The sequence below is a fragment of the Bos javanicus genome, chromosome X (assembly GCF_032452875.1).
Source record: "Bos javanicus breed banteng chromosome X, ARS-OSU_banteng_1.0, whole genome shotgun sequence".
Taxonomy (NCBI): Eukaryota; Metazoa; Chordata; class Mammalia; order Artiodactyla; family Bovidae; genus Bos; species Bos javanicus.
The window spans coordinates 39,277,934-39,298,569 of NC_083897.1; the positions used below are offsets into that span (position 1 = coordinate 39,277,934).

Here is a 20,636-nt window from a genome sequence, read left to right on the forward strand (position 1 = left end):
TAATACCTGAATGGTCTATTGGTTTTCCCTATTTTCTTCAATTAAATCTGAAATTGGCAATAAGGATTTCATGATCCAAGCCACAGTCAGTTCCCTGTCTTGTTTTAGCTGACTGTATAGAGCTTCTCCATCTTTGGCTGCAAAGAATATAATCAATCTGATTTTGGTATTGACCATCCGGTGATGTCCATGTGTAGAGTCATCTCTTGTATTGTTGGAAGAGGGTATTTGCTATGACCAGTGTGTTCTCTTGGCAAAACTCTGTTAGCATTTGAAATGCTTCATTTTGTATTTCAAGGCCAAACTTGTCTGTTACCCCAGATATCTCTTGACTTCCTAATTTTGCATTCTGGTCCCCTATGATGAAAAGAACATCTTTTGGGGGGATGTTACTTCTAGAAGCTCTTGCATGTCTTTATAGGACCTTTCAACTTCAGCTTCTTCAGCATTAGAATTTGGGGCATAGAGTAGGATTACTGTGATATTGAATGGTTTGCCTTGGAAATGAACAGAGGTCATTCTGTCACTTTTGAGATTGAACCCAAGTACTGCATTTTTAACTCTTTTGTTGACTATAAAGACTACTCCATTTCTTAAGGAATTCTTGCCCACAGTAGTAGTATATAATGGTCATCTGAATTAAATTCGCCCATTCCAGTACATTTTAGTTCACTGATTCCTAAAGAGTCAATGTTCACTCTTGCCAGAATTTTCAGTAGTTACAGCATATCAACCATGGGAAAGGGTTTAGGTTTTGCTCATTATTTCCAGAGCTTTAAGCAAGAAATGATCCAAGTCAGAGTAGTCTCCCCCAAATGACCTATATTAAACTTTACTTCAATGACTAAACTGGTTTTGTCTGTTCAGGGATTTTTGAGGCTGGGATCCTTTCGTTGTTGTTTAATTGAAATAGAATTAACTTACAATGCTGCGTTCATTTCAAGAGTATAACACAGTGATTCAGATAGATAAATAGATTCTTTTTCAGATTCTTTTCTAATATAGGTTTTTACAAGATATAGAGTGGAATTCCCTATGCTATACAGTAGGTCCTTGTCTGTTGTACATATGGTAGTGCGTATGTATCCCAAACTTCTACTTTATAACCTTCATCCCCTTTGGTAACTCTAGGTTTGTTTTCTATCTCTATGAGTCTGTTTCTGTCTTGTAAATAAGTTCATTTGCACCATATTTTGGATTCCACATATAAGTGATATCATATCATATTTGTCTTTCTTACAGTGCAGATTTTTAGCTTCTTTTTTTCTTTTGGCAGCTTCCTGCCACACTGCCCCACCCACTTCCTTTCCACCTCCTCATCACCCCTCCCACTCCACCCACAGGTGACTTATGTCAACAACTCAGTTCATGTCCTTTAATATAACCAAATACAGACATTCTATGTACACTTATATATATATATAGAAAAAATTTTCCCATTTGTGTTTCACAAAGTTGGGCTCACATTATACACATTTTGGGCCGCCTCTTATTCCTCACTTAGTAACCAACATCCATCTTTCCCAATTAATTGTCATAACTCTGGATCATTCTTTTTAATGCCCACATAATAATTGCAGGTGTTGATTGAACTGTTTCCCTCTGTTGGCTATTCACCTTATTTCCAGTTTTTTTCACCACTATGAGAAAAGTAGCAATAAACATTCTTTTCACATATAGACCAGATGTGCAGATTAATTGCCAACATTTAAAAGACCAGCAACTCTTAATGTTGATGGGGATGTATTCTGGGAAACGTATTCTGGTCTATTTCAGGTGGAAATGGAAGGGACACAGCCTTTTTGGAAACCAGTTGGGCAATATTTTTTTTTTTTCTTTCTGGGAATCATTACCAGAGAATAAGAATAGCCTCTCTGCTAAGTCAGCACTGATGCACAGCAGAGGGATAAAGAGAGTCAAAGAGCTGTGAACATATAGTTAATGGCAGTTAACAGCCAGAGAAGGACAGAGAAATAAGCCTGGCATGGTGCAGTCTATGCGGTCATGAAGAGTCAGACACAACTTGGTGACTGAATAAGAGCCAGAGAACCTGGTTGGGAGAGGGCAGTGGGGGAGAGGGGCCTTTCCTACAAAGCTCAGGTCAGGGATTTATTGAGAAAATCTGACACTCTGAAATATGAGATTGTTCTACATGGGGGGATGTCCCTGAGGCTGTTGCCTCTGCAGAACCCCCTGGGCTCTCTGAATGGCAGGGGGTCCTTCATCTACCCAGCAGAGCTAGGGAAGACACAGAGGAGAAGCCATGTGAAGGTGCAGAGATTGGAGTCATGAAGCCACAAGCCAAAGAACACCTTGGTTGGAAGGTGGAAGCTGTAAAACAAGGAAGGATCCTCCCCTACAGTCCCTGGAAGGAGCCCAACCCTGCCAACACTCTGAGTTTGGACTTCTGGCTCCCAGAATACCAAGAGGATAAATTTCTGTTGTTTTAAACCACTCAGTTTGTGGTAATGTGTTCTGCTTAGTTGCTCAATTGTGTCCAACTCTTTGTGACCCCATGGACTGTAGCCTGCCAGGCTTTTCTGTCCATGGGGATTCTCCAGGCAAGAATTCTGGAGTGGATTTCCATGCCCTCCTCCCAACCCAGGGATTGAACCCAGGTCTCCCACATTGCAGGCAGATTCTTTACCATTTGATTCTTCCCCCACCAGGGAAGTGTTGAGGTCCTTTAATGGACCGGAACCTGGTGGTCTGGAGTTGACGATAAGAAAGTAAAGGAGAGAAAGAGGCTGATATTCCTTGGTTTATGCAGAAAGCCAATAAAGCCCCTTGCACGGGGCTTGCTCTGTTCACGGAGGCCTCAGGCGCCCTCTCGATGGGGTGAAGGTGCAGAGTGCCTTCTTGAGAGGGTCTTAGAAGCCCGGGCAGGAAAGTGAACTCAGAGGGCCTCTGTACTCCAAAGAAATAGCCTGAGAGAGAGAGAGAGAGAGAAAGAAAGAGAAAGAACGACACGGGGATCAGAGCTCTGATGGAGCAAAGGTGTTTTATTCAACATGGTGTAGGTATTTATACTGTCTTACAAGATAGCTATTTTCAGCAGAGATAAAATCAAAACTTACAAGTTATCAAGAAAACATGAGGTCATCCATATGAAAGAGAGAGTTGTAAATAACCACTCTTACCATATGGTTTATAAAAAGAAGAGGGTACTTATCACCGTATAGAAAAACTAATGAAGGAAATGTCTGGATTCCTCAGTCCCGGGAGAGGCTTGCCTTTCCTTAAGGAACAGAGAATTCCTGACAGATCCAAAACAGCACACAGGAAGCCTCCTGTTAAATGCTTCCTGACAATTCCCCCTATTTTATTATATTTGTAAAAAAGGTCTTGACCAAATGAGTTTGGTTAGAATTAACCAACCTTATAGGAAGGCGACGGTAAACAACAAATATAATTGTCAAGACAATCACCAAAGTTACAGTTCCAGACCTGATACTGTGGGTAATACTTTGAAACCATCCTCGTGGGTCTAGCGCAGATAATTTGTCCAGCTAAAGTTTCCAAATTAGGGGAAGAGGGCAGATTTTTAGAAAAAGTTTTAAAGATTTTCTTTTTCAGTAATTGTACATTCAGAGAGGCATTATCATGTAAATGAAATTTGATTTGTTCCCAGTTGTAGGCACTATGATTGAATTGAACAGGAGTAACACAAAATTGAGTAGCTTAAAGAAATACAGGAGTTAAGGCAAGTATATAGTTTGCAATAATACAAGTTACAGAACATAAAAGTCTTATTAAATTGTAAATTTTCTATGGCTATAACAAAAGGAAGTGGGACACAGGCCTGTATAAAGTATGACTGATTATAGCAAAAGTAATAGTTACTATGACCACGAGTGGTCCCTATGAAATGTCCAGTCCAAATCCCAAGTTCTTCCATGCTCTTGTGCTCACAGCAAGTTTCCAAATGTCCCATTGTTCAGGTCCACTCTATTTATCAAGGACGATCCTAGGACGAGGTGGGGCTAATCCACCGTCAATCCACTCAAGAAGTCCTTTGTCATAATAATGTTCCATCGTAGTGTCAGTGACCTTCCATATCACACACAGTGTTGTTAATATCCTCTGAGCAGTCAGATAACCACATACCATGGGGTCCCCAATCAACAATTGTATGATTAGCCACAAACATTGATTTTTCTTGATTTGGTTTGACATTTGTCCCAATGAATGGGAGTATAAGTAAAGTTTTTATAAGTAAACCCTTTGCATAATGTTCTTTGTTCTTTCCCTAACTCTTTCCCTAAAGTCTCAGTAGTATAAACATGGTTTACAGACAAAGAAAGGGCAGTAAATAATCCAATCAATGTCTGAAAGTCTTCTTTTGGAGGCAGGACGAAAGCCCAAGTTTGTCGGCTGACGTTTATGCACAATTCTGCTGGGCCCATGCACAAGGGAAGGACTTCATAGCCTAAAGAAATGTTAATTAGTTTTCTTTCCTGCCCAGGGTGTGAGGGCCCTTTCATGTACTAGGGAGAAGGCATACATATAGAGTCATTAGTTGAAACGATTGGTCCTCTCTCTGTCCATTCAACCACCTGTAATAGAGGGGGGTTGTGTATTAGTCCAAACTCGAGCAGGGGGAGGTACAGGCCAAAAGACTGAGCATTTCTAGGAGAATGTATTCAGGACTCGGAAGCAATCCCTGTTGAGAGACCAAATTTTCAGCTTGATTAGTAAGGGTTTTTATTTGTCCCCAAGTGGGGAGATCATCAGGGTGATGCTGCCAAGGGCTGTGCTTTCTGGAGATCTTTAGAGCAGACATAGCCCATATTGGAATTTCTTCTTCCTGGGGTTCTTGTTTCATCTCCATTTTGAATGCTGGGGGCCCCCTTGGGTCGAATCTTAAGAAGAGGTTAAAAAATTTAAAACAAATAAAGCTGTATTAACAATAGTTATAGGTTTAGAAATATGCTGGAATCTAGTAAAGTCTGCTTCAGATAAGGAAGACAGTAGTGTACCTGTGTATTCCCCCTTTTTAAATTTTTTTATTTGTAACTTTAGTGTGTGATGTGTTTGTTTGACTATGTCTTGTGTCTGGATTATAAGGAATACCTGTAATATGTATAATTGGAAAATATTGTAGAAATTGTTTAAAGTGTCTAGAAATATAGGCAGGGTATAACATGTTGTGTAGCTTCACCATGAAGAGGTGTGGCCCAGATAAAAGAGGAATTTGTGTCTATACAGATGTGTAGGAAAGAAAATGGAGAAAGTTCAGGGCAATGAGTTACATCCATTTGTCATAGTTCGTTAGATTGTAAACCATGAGGATTAATACCTTGTGTGATGGGTAGAGGTCTACAAGTACAGCAATTATTAATAATTTCTTTAGACTGGGGTATGGGATTTTCTATAGCTGCTGTAGGGAGCCAGCATTGTTATGCAACAGAGCATGCTGTTCCTCTGGAGTAGCAAAGGAAACCGGTTTATCAGTTTGTTCATTATCATAAGTCATGGGGCCCGGAAGACAAGAAAGTGTTCGAATATGTATAATATGAATGGGAGAATTGTGGTTGTTTGGAAGTGCAGTGCAAAATAGCCTTGAAGGAGAAGGTCCTTGGGAAAATGGCAGAGGGCCAGAAGTACTCAGGCTTTGCATACTGATAGCTGAAAAACATCTCATGCCTTTAGCTATGCTCAGCGCCAAGATTTAATAATTAAATATTAAAGATGTTGCTTGAGAAAATTGGTCATGGGATAAACACATGGGTCATTTAAAACGCGCTGTCCTTGAAATATCTTTTACTGATTATGTCTTAACCCCGTACGCTCTGCTGGCTGTATACTCTAAGCTCTTTGTTCCTGCTTCTATGAAAAGGCTCGACCGCAGAAATAAACTTGTCAGTCCTTGCAAAAGACTGTCCGAGTGTTGTTCTTTCAGGTTCGTCATTTCCAAGTCGCGGGGAGAAAAATCCCTGACAGGTGGCGCCTGAACAGGGACTTGAAAGGAAGGCTGAACAGATGGGACAACATAGCAGTAAGATTCCTTTCATTTCTATAATGCATCATTTTTTGAAACAAAACGGTGTTAATGTTTCAAGATATCAGTTGAACGACTGCTATCATATACTATTGGAACATAATCCATGGTTCCTGGAGGAGGGGACGCTTGATCTTGATGTATGGAAAGGGGTTAAGAATAATGTTTTGTGAGCATATCGGCAAAGAGTCTGCATTCCTCCTCAATGGTGGGTTACCTGGTCACTCATAGGGGCTGTCATAGAACGAATTGAAGGACATAATGTTGATTTGGAGGTAGAGACTGTTTGGTCTTTGCATGAATATGAGCTTGATGAACAAGACATGCAAGGTGCTTTGAAATGCAAAAATGTCACGCTCAATCAAACACAAACCCTGGAAAAACAACTTGAGGATGTATCTATTAAGGATGTGTCAAAACCGAAACCGCTTAAGGCGGAAGTCATTTCGTTCGGCAGGCAGCCCAAATCTGAGGTTTTTCCTTCTGCTCCGTCTGTAACTGCAGTTGTTAACCTTGCTCGTACTAACCGCTTCACTCCTCCTTGGGAGATGCCTGCTTGTGCTTTCGCTTTCCCAATAAATTTGATCAACCCGCCCAGGGTCAAAATACTTGGTTCGGTATAGATTTTGGTATGTTGTCTAGCTTTATGAAAGCATGTACTCTGTATGGACCTACTTCTCCTTACTGTGTAGAATTTCTCAGAGGATGGGCTGACCATTGGATGCCATATGATTTTTTTCAAGTAGCAAGGATGGTTTTAAATCCTCAACAATTACTGCAGTGGCAAATGTGGGTTGGTGATGAGGCCCAACAAATGATGATTGACCAGCAATCTCGTGGTAACCCCACCAATTTAACTTATGATATATTTACTGGAATGGGGACCATGGCTGATATAACTGTGCAATTAGCTAATATTACCCCTCAGATGTTGCATTTCATTAAAGAAACTTCCTGCAGGGCGTGGGCAAAGGTTGATAGCGCTAACTCTGATGGTTCATTTGTTAAGATTATTCAAGGGCATGAGGAGGAATATTTTCAATTTATAGGAAAATTAAAGGATGCAGTTGAAAAATCTATTAAGGATGTGACTTTACAAAATACTATTTTAAAACAACTTGCTTTTGAAAATGCTAATGAGGAATGTGGATCTGTGCTTAGACCAATTCGAGAGACTGGCTCTCTTATGGAGTATTTGAAAGCTTGTAGGGATATCAGATCTATGTCCCATAGAGCAAAATTGGCGGCATTAGAAACCTTTAATGTACAGAAAGCTGCTAATGCCAAATGTTTTAACTGTGGGAAGGCCAGCCATATGAAAAAACAATGCCTTCTGCCAACACAGGCTGGAAAAAATAATGCTACTTCTAATAAGAGACCCCCAGGAGTATGTCCAAGATGTAAAAAGGGGTTCCATTGGCTGAATGAATGTCATTCCAAATTTGATAAGGATGGAAACACATTGACTCCCAGTGCACAACAAAAACAACAGGGAAACTAATAAAGGGGCTTTCCTCTAGCCCCGCTACAAAAGGAGGACCCAGCGTTATGACGCTACAAGCAGCTACATCTAAAAGTGCTTGCATTGATATACCTAGTCCTTATGACATGGAATTAATAGAATTATACAACACTCACAAAATTCTCACTGGATATATTGGCCTGATTCCATCTGGGATGGTGGGACTGATTTTGGGACGTAGTAGCTGCACAATGAAAGGTTTAGTGATATTGACCAGTGTTGTGGACGAAGATTATGAAGGGGAAATACATGTTATGGTAAATGTTGTGAAAATGGGAAATGTATACTTACAAAAGGGGGAACGTTTTGCACAATTATTACTTTTACCAGATGTCAAACCAATGAAGGCATCTGATAAAGTTTGGCAGGGAGGCTTTGGTAGTACCAACCTTACTGCTGCACTATCCACCTTATTAAAGGAACATCAGAAACCCATGCTCACTTTATGCATATGGGGAAAAAATTTCACAGGCATGCTAGATACCGGAGCTGACATTTCAATCATTAGAGCTGAAGAATGGCCCCTTGATTGGGGTAAGGTTGTGGCTCCTTATAGACTACTAGGAGTGGGTGAAGCTGATACCACACAAACTTTTGTCAGTGCATCCTATTTACAAGTGTATGGCCCTGATCAAATTGTAGCTTATATCAAACCATATATTACCAATATCCCTATCAATTTATGGGGACGGGATTTTCTTGAACAAACGAAAGCCACAATTTCTTTAAATGAACCTTTTTAGTGCGGGCCATTGAGTTAGCACCGCTGCCTCTCGATTGGGAATCTGATACCCCAGTATGGACACCTCAATGGCCCCTAACTAAAGAAAAATTGGCAGCTCTTACACAATTAGTAAATGAACAATTACAAAAAGCTCATATAGAACCTTCATTTTCCCCGTGGAATTCCCCTGTTTTTGTAATAAAAAAGAAATCAGGAAAATGGCAAATGTTGATAGATTTAAGAAATGTTAATAATACCATGATACCTATGGGGCCCTTACAACCCAGATTGCCCTCCCCTTCTATGGTACCAAAAGGATGGTCTGTAACTATTATTGACTTACAAGACTGCTTGTTTACTATACCTCTGCACCCTAAAGATAGAAAACGTTTTGCCTTTTCGGTTCCTTCTATAAATCACATGGCTCCTGTTAAAAGATTTCAGTGGAAGGTTCTACCTCAGGGAATGATGAACTCTCCTACCATTTGCCAATATCTCATATCTGTTTTATTACAACCCATTAGAGATAAGTATCCTACTGCTTACATAATTCATTACATGGATGATATACTTCTCTCCATGGAATCTGAACTCTGTTTACAATAGTTATATAATGAAGTTACTACTACTTTTCAAAATCATGACCTGCTTGTTGCGCCAGATAAAATTCAATTGAAAGCACCCTTCAATTATTTAGAACATGTTATGGAAGAATCTAAAATTAAACCTCAAAAAACTCAAATTTCTGTGCAGTCTCTATGCACGCTGAATGATTTTCAAAAATTGCTAGGAGATATTAATTGGCTGCGGCCATCTGTCGGCATCCCCACCTATGCCTTACAAAATCTATTTAAAATTTTAGAGGGATCCCCTGACCCTAATAGCCCTAGGCAGCTAACAAAAGAGGCCAAAGAAGAACTGGCCTTAGTGGAGAAACGCATTCAACAATCTTTCTCAACTCAGCTAGATCATGATCAACTGGTTTCTTTATATATATTCTCCACTGAACATTCACCCACTGCAATTATAGCTCAGCATAGCCCAATAGAATGGGTATATTTACACACTAAACAGTCTAAAAAAATTGTATTGTATATTGAGAAAATAGGGCAATTAATCATGTCAGGGAGAAGCCATGTACAAACTTTGACTGGATTTGATCCATATGCAATACACGTCCCCTTGACAAAAAAGGAATTGCAAATTGCCTTACACTATAACCTGACCATGCAAATAGCATTAAGTGATTTTCAAAATGTTATCTCATTTCATTTGCTGAAAGGAAAATTATGGGACTTTCTACAATGTACTAAATTCATTATAACTAATATCATTGCATCCCAGCCTATTTCCAATGCCCCCACCTATTTCATTGATGGCAACAAGAAAGGCGTAGCAGGGATTGTCGGCCCTGATATCAAAAAGAAATTACCCACTACCTATTCTTCAGTACAAAGAGTTGAATTGTATGCTTTATATGCTCTTTTGTCTCTTCAACCATTATCCTTCAACGTATATACTGATTCCAAATACCTTACTTCCCTTTTTTCCCGATTTTGTTACCACCTTTTTATACAACCTAGATGAAGAATTATATACTCTTTTTTCACAGACTCAAGCCCTAATTCGCTCACGTTTGGAACCTTTCTTCACTGTACATATATGTGTTCATTCAGGTTTACCTGGCCCCCTGGTTGCAGGAAATGATACCGTTGACAGGCTCATAGCTCCCGTCTTTACATCTGCCAGGGACAAACATGCTAATCTTCATACCAATGCTAACAGATTGCACTCTAAATACCATATTCCTCTCACTGAAGCAAGCCGTATTATTAAAACCTGTGATGTCTGCGCCCCTCTGCACTTACGAACTATGATTTCAGGAGTTAACCCCCGGGGGCAACAGCCTAATTCCCTTTGGCAGTCTGATTTCACTCACTGCTCCCTAGGAAAGTTTCCTTTGCTTTTTGTCTCAGTAGATACATTTTCAGGCTTTATCCGGGCAGTACCTGTCTCTTCAGAATCCAGCAAACATGCCATTTCTGCACTCTTACTTACCTTCCCCGTTATGAGGATTCCTTCAGTCTTGAAAACAGACAATGGACCTGCATTTACCTCACACTCGTTTCATTCATTTTTATCAGAATGGAACATAACACACATTACAGGAATACCCTATAATCCCCAGGGTCAAGCCATTATTGAAAGAGCCCACCGCACCCTAAAAACTCACTTATTAAAACAGAAAGGGGGAATTTGGAAGAGGAGATACACTTCTTATCCTATGAACCCTCAATTATTATTATCTTTAACTCTTTATCCCCTAAATTTAAACTTAACAAAAAATAATTCTGACACTCGTGCAGATAGACATTTTGCAGAAGACAAAAACAGCAAATTAGAAATCAATACACCAATATGGTATAAGCAATTTAATCAGTGGCTGCCAGGAATCTTACAACTCCTAGGCAAGTGTTATGGTCTTGTCATTGCAGATGGAGAGGAAATCTGGGTTCCCTTTCGCCATGTCCATTACTGAGAAGGACCCCAAGATCGGACTCCTTCGGCAAGTGATGAAGCTGATGCGAAGGGTCTCATCAATGACCTTGGAGGAGCCAATGAGGAAACGCCATTGTCTGAATCCTTACTCGACATGGGCTCAAGTGAAAAACATGACTCGTCAGGCTGAGCAGACACTGAAGAACACTGGAACTCCTTTGACTCCAGATAAGCTGCTTCTGGCAATGTTAGCTGTTCTTTCCTGTTTCTCTGGGGTAAGTGCAGAATATGTTTATTGGGCATACATATCCAACCCACCACTTCTCTCCATAGTGGATTGGGTAGATAAAGCCCCTATGATCTTTACCAATGATAGCATGCATTTTCCAAGTCCCTGGTCCACAAAGCGACCAATCCATGAAGAAGATGAGGGAAAGCCAATCAACATTTACATTGGATTCAAAACCTTGCCTATCTGTTTCGGATATCACCCCCTTTGCATGACTATCTTCCCACAGTGGTGAGCATACTCTGCCAACAATGGGACTGCTTTGCATCTGGGAATGTTCGCTATGGCATCTTTCTTACTTAATGGCTCCAAGTGACATTATCCAGGCCAGATAGCCAACTATTCGAACTTGCTTTTTCAACCAGAGGAACCTTCATGTCACACTGTATCTTGGAGAAGAAAACAGGAGATACAACCGTTACATTGGTCTGACTGTCGAGGCCAATTTGGGAAAGTTTCTATAATTCAGAAAAATCATACCAATCATAGATTTAAATTTGTTGACTGGGGACCTCACGGGTTGTTTGTAAACTGTTCTGAAGAGCAGGAGGAACATCATAACTGCTCCTGGTTTAATAGATCAAGCATTGGAGGCTTTCACAAATCTAATACAAGTTTCTGGACTCATAAGGACATATTGCTGAATTGGTATAATGGGGGCTTATCACCCCCACGAACCAGGATCATCGTCCCCATTGTGGGGCCAGAGCAATGGCACATTTGGAAAATTCCAGCAGCCTTAGAGCAATTCACTAGTGTTTATGGGACTGTGGGTGTGTTTCATCCTTCTAATTATACCTTACTATACAATCAGATCAGATCAGATCAGTCGCTCAGTCGTGTCCGACTCTTTGAGACCCCATGAATGGCAGCACGCCAGGCCTCTCTGTCCATCACCAACTCCCAGAGTTCACTCAGACTCACGTCCATCGAGTCAGTGATGCCATCCAGCCATCTCATCCTCTGTTGTCCCCTTCTCCTCCTGCCCCCAATCCCTCCCAGCATCAGAGTCTTTTCCAATGAGTCAACTCTTCACATGAGGTGGCCAAAGTACTGGAGTTTCAGCTTTAGAATCATTCCTTCCAAAGAAATCCCAGGGCTGATCTCCTTCAGAATGGACTGGTTGGATCTCCTTGCAGTCCAAGGGACTCTCAAGAGTCTTCTCCAACACCACAGTTCAAAAGCATCAATTCTTCAGCGCTCAGCCTTCTTCACAGTCCAATTCTCACATCCATACATGACCACAGGAAAAACTATAGCCTTGACTAGATGAACCTTTGTTGGCAAAGTAATGTCTCTGCTTTTGAATATGCTATCTAGGTTGGTCATAACTTTCCTTCCAAGGAGTAAGCGTCTTTTAATTTCATGGCTGCAGTCACCATCTGCTGTGATTTTGGAGCCCAGAAAAATAAAGTCTGACACTGTTTCCACTGTTTCCCCATCTATTTCCCATGAAGTGGTGGGACCAGATGCCATGATCTTCGTTTTCTAAATGTTGAGCTTTAAGCCAACTTTTTCACTCTCCACTTTCACTTTCATCAAGAGGCTTTTTAGTTCCTCTTCACTTTCTGCCATAAGGGTGGTGTCATCTGCATATCTGAGGTTATTGATATTTCTCCCGGCAATCTTGATTCCAGCTTGTGCTTCTTCCAGTCCAGCGTTTCTCATGATGTACTCTGCATATAAGTTAAATAAACAGGGTGACAATATACAGCCTTGATGTACTCCTTTTCCTATTTGGAACCCATCTGTTGTTCCATGTCCAGTTCTAACTGTTGCTTCCTGACCTGCATACAAATTTCTCAAGAGGCAGATCAGGTGGTCTGGTATTCCCATCTCTTTCAGAATTTTCCACAGTTTATTGTGATCCACACAGTCAAAGGCTTTGGCATAGTCAATAATGCAGAAATAGATGTTTTTCTGGAACTCTCTTGCTTTTTCTATGATCCAGCGGATGTTGGCAATTTGATGTCTGGTTCCTCTGCCTTTTCTAAAACCAACTTGAACATCAGGAAGTTCACGGTTCACATATTGCTGTATCCTGGCTTGGCAAATTTTGAGCGTTACTTTACTAGCGTGTGAGATGAGTGCAATTGTGCAGTAGTTTGAGCATTCTTTGGCATTGCCTTTCTTTGGGATTGGAATGAAAACTGACCTTTTCCAGTCCTGTGGCCACTGCTGAGTTTTCCAAATTTTCTGGCATATTGAGTGCAGCATTTTCACAGCATCATCTTTCAGGATTTGGAATAGCTCAACTGGAATTCCATCACCTCCACTAGCTTTGTTCATAGTGATGCTTTCTAAGGCCCACTGGACTTTACATTCCAGGATGTCTGGCTCTAGGTCAGTGGTCACACCATCGTGATTATCTGGGTTATGAAGATCTTTTTTGTACAGTTCTTCTCTGTAGTCTTGCCATCTCTTCTTTATATCTTCTACTTCTGTTAGGTCCATACCATTTCTGTCCTTTATTGAGCTCATCTTTGCATGAAATGTTCCTTTGGTATCTCTGATTTTCTTGAAGAGATCCCTAGTCTTTCCCATTCTGTTGTTTTCCTCTATTTCTTTGCATTGATCACTGAAGAAGGCTTTCTTATTTCTTCTTGCTATTCTTTGGAACTCTGCATTCAGATGTTTATATCTTTCCTTGAAAAGTGAAACTTCTCTTCTTTTCACAGCTATTTGTAAGGCCTCCCCAGACAGCCAGTTTGCTTTTTGCATTTCTTTTCTATGGGAATGGTCTTGATCCCTGTCTCCTGTACAATGTCACGAACCTCATTCCATAGTTCATCCTATACAATAGTACTGGCTATATTCAATCGTGTGTTCACCTTCCGTACTTGTTTATTGTAGGGCATTTTGGTATTGACTTATTGGCCAAGATTGTCAATTGTACTGCATGTGCATTGTATACCTGCCTTAATCACACCATTTCATATCACAATGCTAGAATTGCACTAGTTAAACAAAGATCTGAGTTATGGCTTACTGTAAACTTAACTGAACCTTGGACTGATTCTGTCTTTCTGTTTGTATTGTTGAAAACTGGACTTAGGCCATCTAAGGACATCATTGGGTGGATTATTGCAGGCATCCTAAGCCTTATTTCCATTGTGACTGTAGGAACTTTGTCTGGTATGGCTCTACATAACTCTATACAAAATCATGATTTTATCACTGCATGGCACAAAGACGCTCATGATCTTTGGACTCGACAAGCCCAAATAGACCAGCAATTACAAACACGAATTAATGAGTTACAAACTGTGATAATCCACTTAGGAGATCAAGTGCAGCAACTGACTTTCCAAACACGTATACGTTGTCACTGGAATTTTACTTCTTTTTGTCTGACTAATATGCCCAACAATAGCACTGAGTATCCTTGGGATAAAGTTAAAGCACATTTGCAGGATCTCACAGATAACTCAAGTTTAGACATCAATCTGTTGAAACAACAAATTGCTAATTTTCAAGTTAAGGTACCCAAGGAATTGTACAGCACTCAATTTTACGATACTTTAACTAAAGCCCTATCATCTCTAGACCCTAGAACTTGGTTTTCAGGAAGCAACATTGTTATATATGTATTAATCACCCTGCTTTTTCTGTCATTGTTTATAGGATACAGATATCTCTACTCAAGACTCAGTGCCTTTCACAACGGAGTCCAACTAGCAGCTACTGTGCTTAAATTAAAAACAAAAGGAAGATATGTTGGGAAGCGCAGTGCAAAGTAGCCTTGAAGGAGAAGGTCCTTGGGAAAATGGCAGAGGGCCAGAAGTACTCAGGCTTTGCATACTGATAGCTGAAAAACATCTCATGCCTTTAGCTATGCTCAGCGCCAAGATTTAATAATTAAATATTAAAGATGTTGCTTGAGAAAATTGGTCATGGGATAAACACATGGGTCATTTAAAACGCGCTGTCCTTGAAATATCTTTTACTGATTATGTCTTAACCCCGTATGTGCTCTGCTGGCCGTATACTCTAAGCTCTTTGTTCCTGCTTCTATAAAAAGGCTCGACCGCAGAAATAAACTTGTCAGTCCTTGCAAGAGACTGTCCAAGTGTTGTTCTTTCAGATTCATTGTTTCCAAGTCCCTGGGAGAAAATCCCCCACAGTGGTTTTTAACAAGATTGTAGTTTGAAAAAGAGTTGTTGAATAATAGGTTGATTGGAGTATATGGTGGAGGTTTCTATATTTTTTTAATACAAAAACAGAATATATGAGTCAGAGACTATATTAATGGGGTAAGGATGTAGGCAAATAACTTAAATAAGAGCATATAATTCTTTTTGTTGAGCATAATGAAATTTAGTATAAAAGACTTTATATTCCTTAAGAGACCAGAATGAAGCTTTGGCGTTTTTAGTCCCATCTGTATAAAAAAACCTCGGCCTGTGGTATAGGCTGTGAGCTGATAATGTGAGAAATAATAAATTCAGTATTTCTGAAGAACTTTCACAGCTTACCAGACGGATAATGAAAAGAAATTTCTCCAAAATATTGTAGAAAAGCTATTTGGAAATCAGTAGAAGTTTGTAAAGCATTCTCAAATTGAGATTTATTGATAGGTATTACAATTTTATGAGGATTGAAGCCAATTAGAGTTTTAGTCCTATTTCTTCCATTGATAATAATTAGAGCAATTAAATCAAGGTAGGGTGTAAGTGACTTTATTCCCCTAAAACGGGTATAGATCCGTTCTACTGGGTGTTCTTGTTGGGCAAGAAGTCCTGTGGGAGAATGAGGAGAGGGCAGTATAAACAATTCTAGAGGTAAATCTATTTTGATGTGAGTAAAAAATTGTTTTTGTAATTTATTTTGAACCAAACAGAGTTCCTCTCGTACCTCTTGAGAAAGTGAACGAGGGCTATTTAAATCAGGATCTCCTTTTAAACTATTAAATAGGTTATTCAGTTGATAATTAGCAATGCTTAAAGAAGGTCTAACCCAATTAATATCACCTAAGAGCTTTTGATCATCTGGTGATGTCCATGTATAGAGTCTTCTCTTGTGTTGTTGGAAGAGGGTGTTTGTTATGACCAGTGCATTTTCTTGGCAAAACTCTATTAGTCTTTGCCCAGCTTCATTCTGTATTCCAAGGCCAAATTTGCCTGTTACTCCAGGTGTTTCTTGAATTCCTACTTTTGCATTCCAGTCTCCTATAATGAAAAGGACATCTTTTTGGGTGTTAGTTCTAAAAGGTCTCGTAGGTCTTCATAGAACCGTTCAACTTCAGCTTCTTCAGCATTACTGGTTGGGGCATAGACTTGGATTACTGTGATACTGAATGGTTTGCCTTGGAAACGAACAGAGATTATTCTGTCATTTTTGAGATTGCATCCAAGTACTGCATTTTGGACTCTTTTGTTGACCATGATGGCCACTCCATTTCTTCTGAGGGATTCCTGTCCACAGTAGTAGATATAATGGTCATCTGAGTTAAATTCACCCATTCTAGTCCATTTCAGTTCGCTGATTCCTAGAATGTCAACATTCACTCTTGCCATCTCTTGTTTGACCACTTCCAATTTGCCTTGATTCATGGACCTGACATTCCAGGTTCCTATGCAATATTGCTCTTTACAGCATCAGACCTTGCTTCTATCACCAGTCACATTCACAGCTGGGTATTGTTTTTGCTTTGGCTCCATTCCTTCATTCTTTCTGGAGTTATTTCTCCACTGATCTCCAGTAGCATACTGGGCACCTACTGACCTGGGGAGTTTCTCTTTCAGTATTCTATCATTTTGCTTTTTCATACTGTTCATGGGGTTCTCAAGGCAAGAATACTGAAGTGGTTTGCCATTCCCTTCTCCAGTGGACCACATTCTGTCACATCTCTCCACCACGACCCGCCCGTCTTGGGTTGCTCCACGGACATGGCTTAGTTTCATTGAGTTAGACAAGGCTGTGGTCCTAGTGTGATTAGATTGACTAGTTTTCTGTGAATATGGTTTCAGTGTGTTTGCCCTCTGATGCCCTCTTGCAACACCTACCGTCTTATTTGGGTTTCTCTTACCTTTCAAGGCTGTATATTGTCACCCTGTTTATTTAACTTATATGCAGAGTACATCATGAGAAACGCTGGACTGGAAGAAGCACAAGCTGGAATCAAGATTGCCAGGAAAAATATCAATAACCTCAGATATGCAGATGACACTACCATTATGGCGGAAAGTGAAGAGGAACTCAAAAGCCTCTTGATGAAAGTGAAAGTGGAGAGTGAAAAAGTTGGCTTAAAGCTCAGCATTCAGAAAATGAAGATCATGGCAACCGGTCCCATCACTTCATGGGAAATAGATGGGGAAACAGTGGAAACAGTGTCAGACTTTATTTTTCTGGGCTCCAAAATCTCTGCAGATGGTAACTGTAGCCATGAAATTAAAAGACGCTTACTCCTTGGAAGGAAAGTTATGACCAACCTAGATAGCATATTCAAAAGCAGAGACATTACTTTGCCAACAAAGGTTCACCTAGTCAAGGCTATGGTTTTTCCTGTGGTCATGTATGGATGTGAGAGTTGGACTGTGAAGATGGCTGAGCGCCGAAGAATTGATGCTTTTGAACTGTGGTGTTGGAGAAGACTCTTGAGAGTCCCTTGGACTGCAAGGAGATCCAACCAGTCCATTCTGAAGGAGATCAGCCCTGGGATTTCTTTGGAAGGAATGATGCTAAAGCTGAAACTCCAGTACTTTGGCCACCTCATGTGAAGAGTTGACTCATTGGAAAAGACTCTGATGCTGGGAGGGATTGGGGGCAAGAGGAGAAGGGGACGACAGAGGATGACATGGCTGGATGGCGTCACTGACTCGATGGACGTGAGTCTGAGTGAACTCTGGGAGTTGGTGATGGACAGGGAGGCCTGGTGTGCTGTGATTCATGGGGTCACAAAGAGTCGGACACGACTGAGCGACTGATCTCATCTGATCTGAAGAGCTTTTGAAAATCATATAAGGTTGATAATTTATCAGTACGGATCTGAGTTAGTTGGGGAGTAATGTGCTGCCTATTAACAATGAACCCCAAGTAATGGTAAGGTGTAGAGGTTTGAATTTTTTCAGGGGCAATGATTAGAGTTTTTAAAGCATAGTTGAGGTATATCAAACATGTGTTCAGTTTTTAAGATAGATGGAGCTGAAAACAATATACCATCCATATAGTAAATAACAAGAAAGTTAGGAAACTGCTTTCTCACAGGCTCAAGGGCTTTGGCTACATAGTACTGACATATGGTAGGAGAATTTGTCATCTTTTGCGGCAGTACAGTCTATTGGTACAGTTTATAAGGTCTAATATGATTAGGATAAGGGAGAAAGAAAGTGAATTTCTCTTGGCCTAAAGGGTGTAAAGGTATATTAAAAAAGCAATCTGGTAAATCAATAATAATAATATGCACATTTTAAGGAATAGTGGTAGGTGATAGGATTTCTGGTTGTTATGTACCCATAGGTTTCATAGATGCATTAACTTTTCTAAGGTCTGTTAGGCGATGCCATTTGTTAGATTTTTTTTTTTTTTAATGACAAATATAGGAGAGTTCCAAGGAGAACAAGATTCCTCAATATGCTTTAATTTTAGTTGTGTATCTATAAGTTCTTTAGCCGCCTGTAATTTCTCTTTTGTGAGAGGCCACTGCTCTGTCCAAATAGGCTTGTCATATTTCCAGGTTATTTTAATAATTGTCAGATCAGATCAGATCAGTCGCTCAGTTGTGTCCGACTCTTTGAGACCCCATGAATGGCAGCACGCCAGGCCTCCCTGTCCATCACCAGCTCCCGGAGTTCACTCAGACTCATGTCCATCGAGTCAGTGATGCCATCCAGCCATCTCATCCTCTGTCGTCCCCTTCTCCTCTTGCCCCCAATCCCTCCCAGCATCAGAGTCTTTTCCAATGAGTCAACTCTTCACATGAGGTGGCCAAAGTACTGGAGTTTCAGCTTTAGCATCATTCCTTCCAAAGAAATCCCAGGGCTGATCTCCTTCAGAATGGACTGGTTGGATCTCCTTGCAGTCCAAGGGACTCTCAAGAGTCTTCTCCAACACCACAGTTCAAAAGCATCAATTCTTCAGCGCTCAGCCTTCTTCACAGTCCAATTCTCACATCCATACATGACCACAGGAAAAACCATAGCCTTGACTAGGTGAACCTTTGTTGGCAAAGTAATGTCTCTGCTTTTGAATATGCTATCTAGGTTGGTCATAACTTTCCTTCCAAGGAGTAAGCGTCTTTTAATTTCATGGCTACAGTCACCATCTGCAGAGATTTTGGAGCCCAGAAAAATAAAGTCTGACACTGTTTCCACTGTTTCCCCATCTATTTCCCATGAAGTGTGGGGCCGGTTGCCATGATCTTCGTTTTCTGAATGTTGAGCTTTAAGCCAACATTTTCACTCTCCACTTTCACTTTCATCAAGAGGCTTTTTAGTTCCTCTTCACTTTCTGCCATAATGGTAGTGTTATCTTCATATCTGAGGTTATTGATATTTCTCCTGGCAATCTTGATTCCACCTTGTGCTTCTTCCAGTCCAGCGTTTCTCATAATGTACTCTGCATATAAGTTAAATAAGCAAGGTGATAATTGTATTGTTTGTTAAATGAGCAGTGGCCCCCAGGAAAAATGTGGAATGTATATCTGAGTTTGTCATACCTTATATCTTTTTATTAAAAGCATATGTCTTACTTTTCCTTAGCAACTATGAAGTGTCTTGTATATTAGCATTTTATAGATTGGTGAATATATTTATCATATAATATTATAATATATATTTATTATATATACCAATATATATATATTTATATATATATCCATATATTATACATTATATAATATTTTTATTAACAGTTTAAAATCTCCTTAGTTTTTCTGTAAGAAAAGCTTTTTGTAAGAGGAAGTTAATATTTAGTAATTAATATTTTAAAATCTTACTTTATTTGAAATGGCCTAGCTATTTAATAAACTTTTATTATTTAGTTTAGTACAACTCTAGAAATTTCAATTCAGTTCAGTTCAGTTCAGTCGCTCAGTCATGTCTGACTCTTTGCCACCCCATGAATTGCAGCACACCAGGCCTCCCTGTCTATCACCAAAATCCCAATCCTAAGAGATTATTTTAGATTATAATAACAGATTATAATAATAGATTATTCTATTAAAATATAATTATTTTTAATAGAGTTTATCTAAAAGTTTTCATCTCATTTATATATTTATATATATGTGTGTGTGTGTATATATATGTATAAACAGAGTTACCCTTTTGTTGACAAATTTAGTTTACCTTAAACCTAGGCATAATAAAAGTATTATATAATGTTGATGACTTATAACGTCTTAATTAGATTAGCAAGCAATTATATTTAAATTATATTTATATTTAAATAAACATTATATATATTTAATATTTTTCAGTTCATGTGAATTTGAATTTAAATAGAGCTCATTAACTTCATATTATCTAAAAACAAAGCTGGTATATCGATGGCAGCACTGCCGGATGTTGAGGGTTTGAGGGAAAAGATGGAATTTGCACCAGGTTTTTATTGAAGTGGACCAGGGGGGTCCCTGCTTGGCGTTTTCCGGAATAGGTTTTCT

General features: G+C 39.7%; 1 long non-coding RNA gene across 1 annotated transcript; it reads left to right on the plus strand.

Moving 5' to 3' along the window:
• Positions 1-5,803: 5,803 nt before the first annotated feature.
• Positions 5,804-15,092, plus strand: LOC133242839 (uncharacterized). Its single transcript, XR_009734909.1, has 3 exons — positions 5,804-5,998; positions 10,743-11,021; positions 14,660-15,092. It is a non-coding gene; the product is annotated as an uncharacterized LOC133242839 (long non-coding RNA).
• The last annotated feature ends 5,544 nt before the right edge of the window (positions 15,093-20,636 follow it).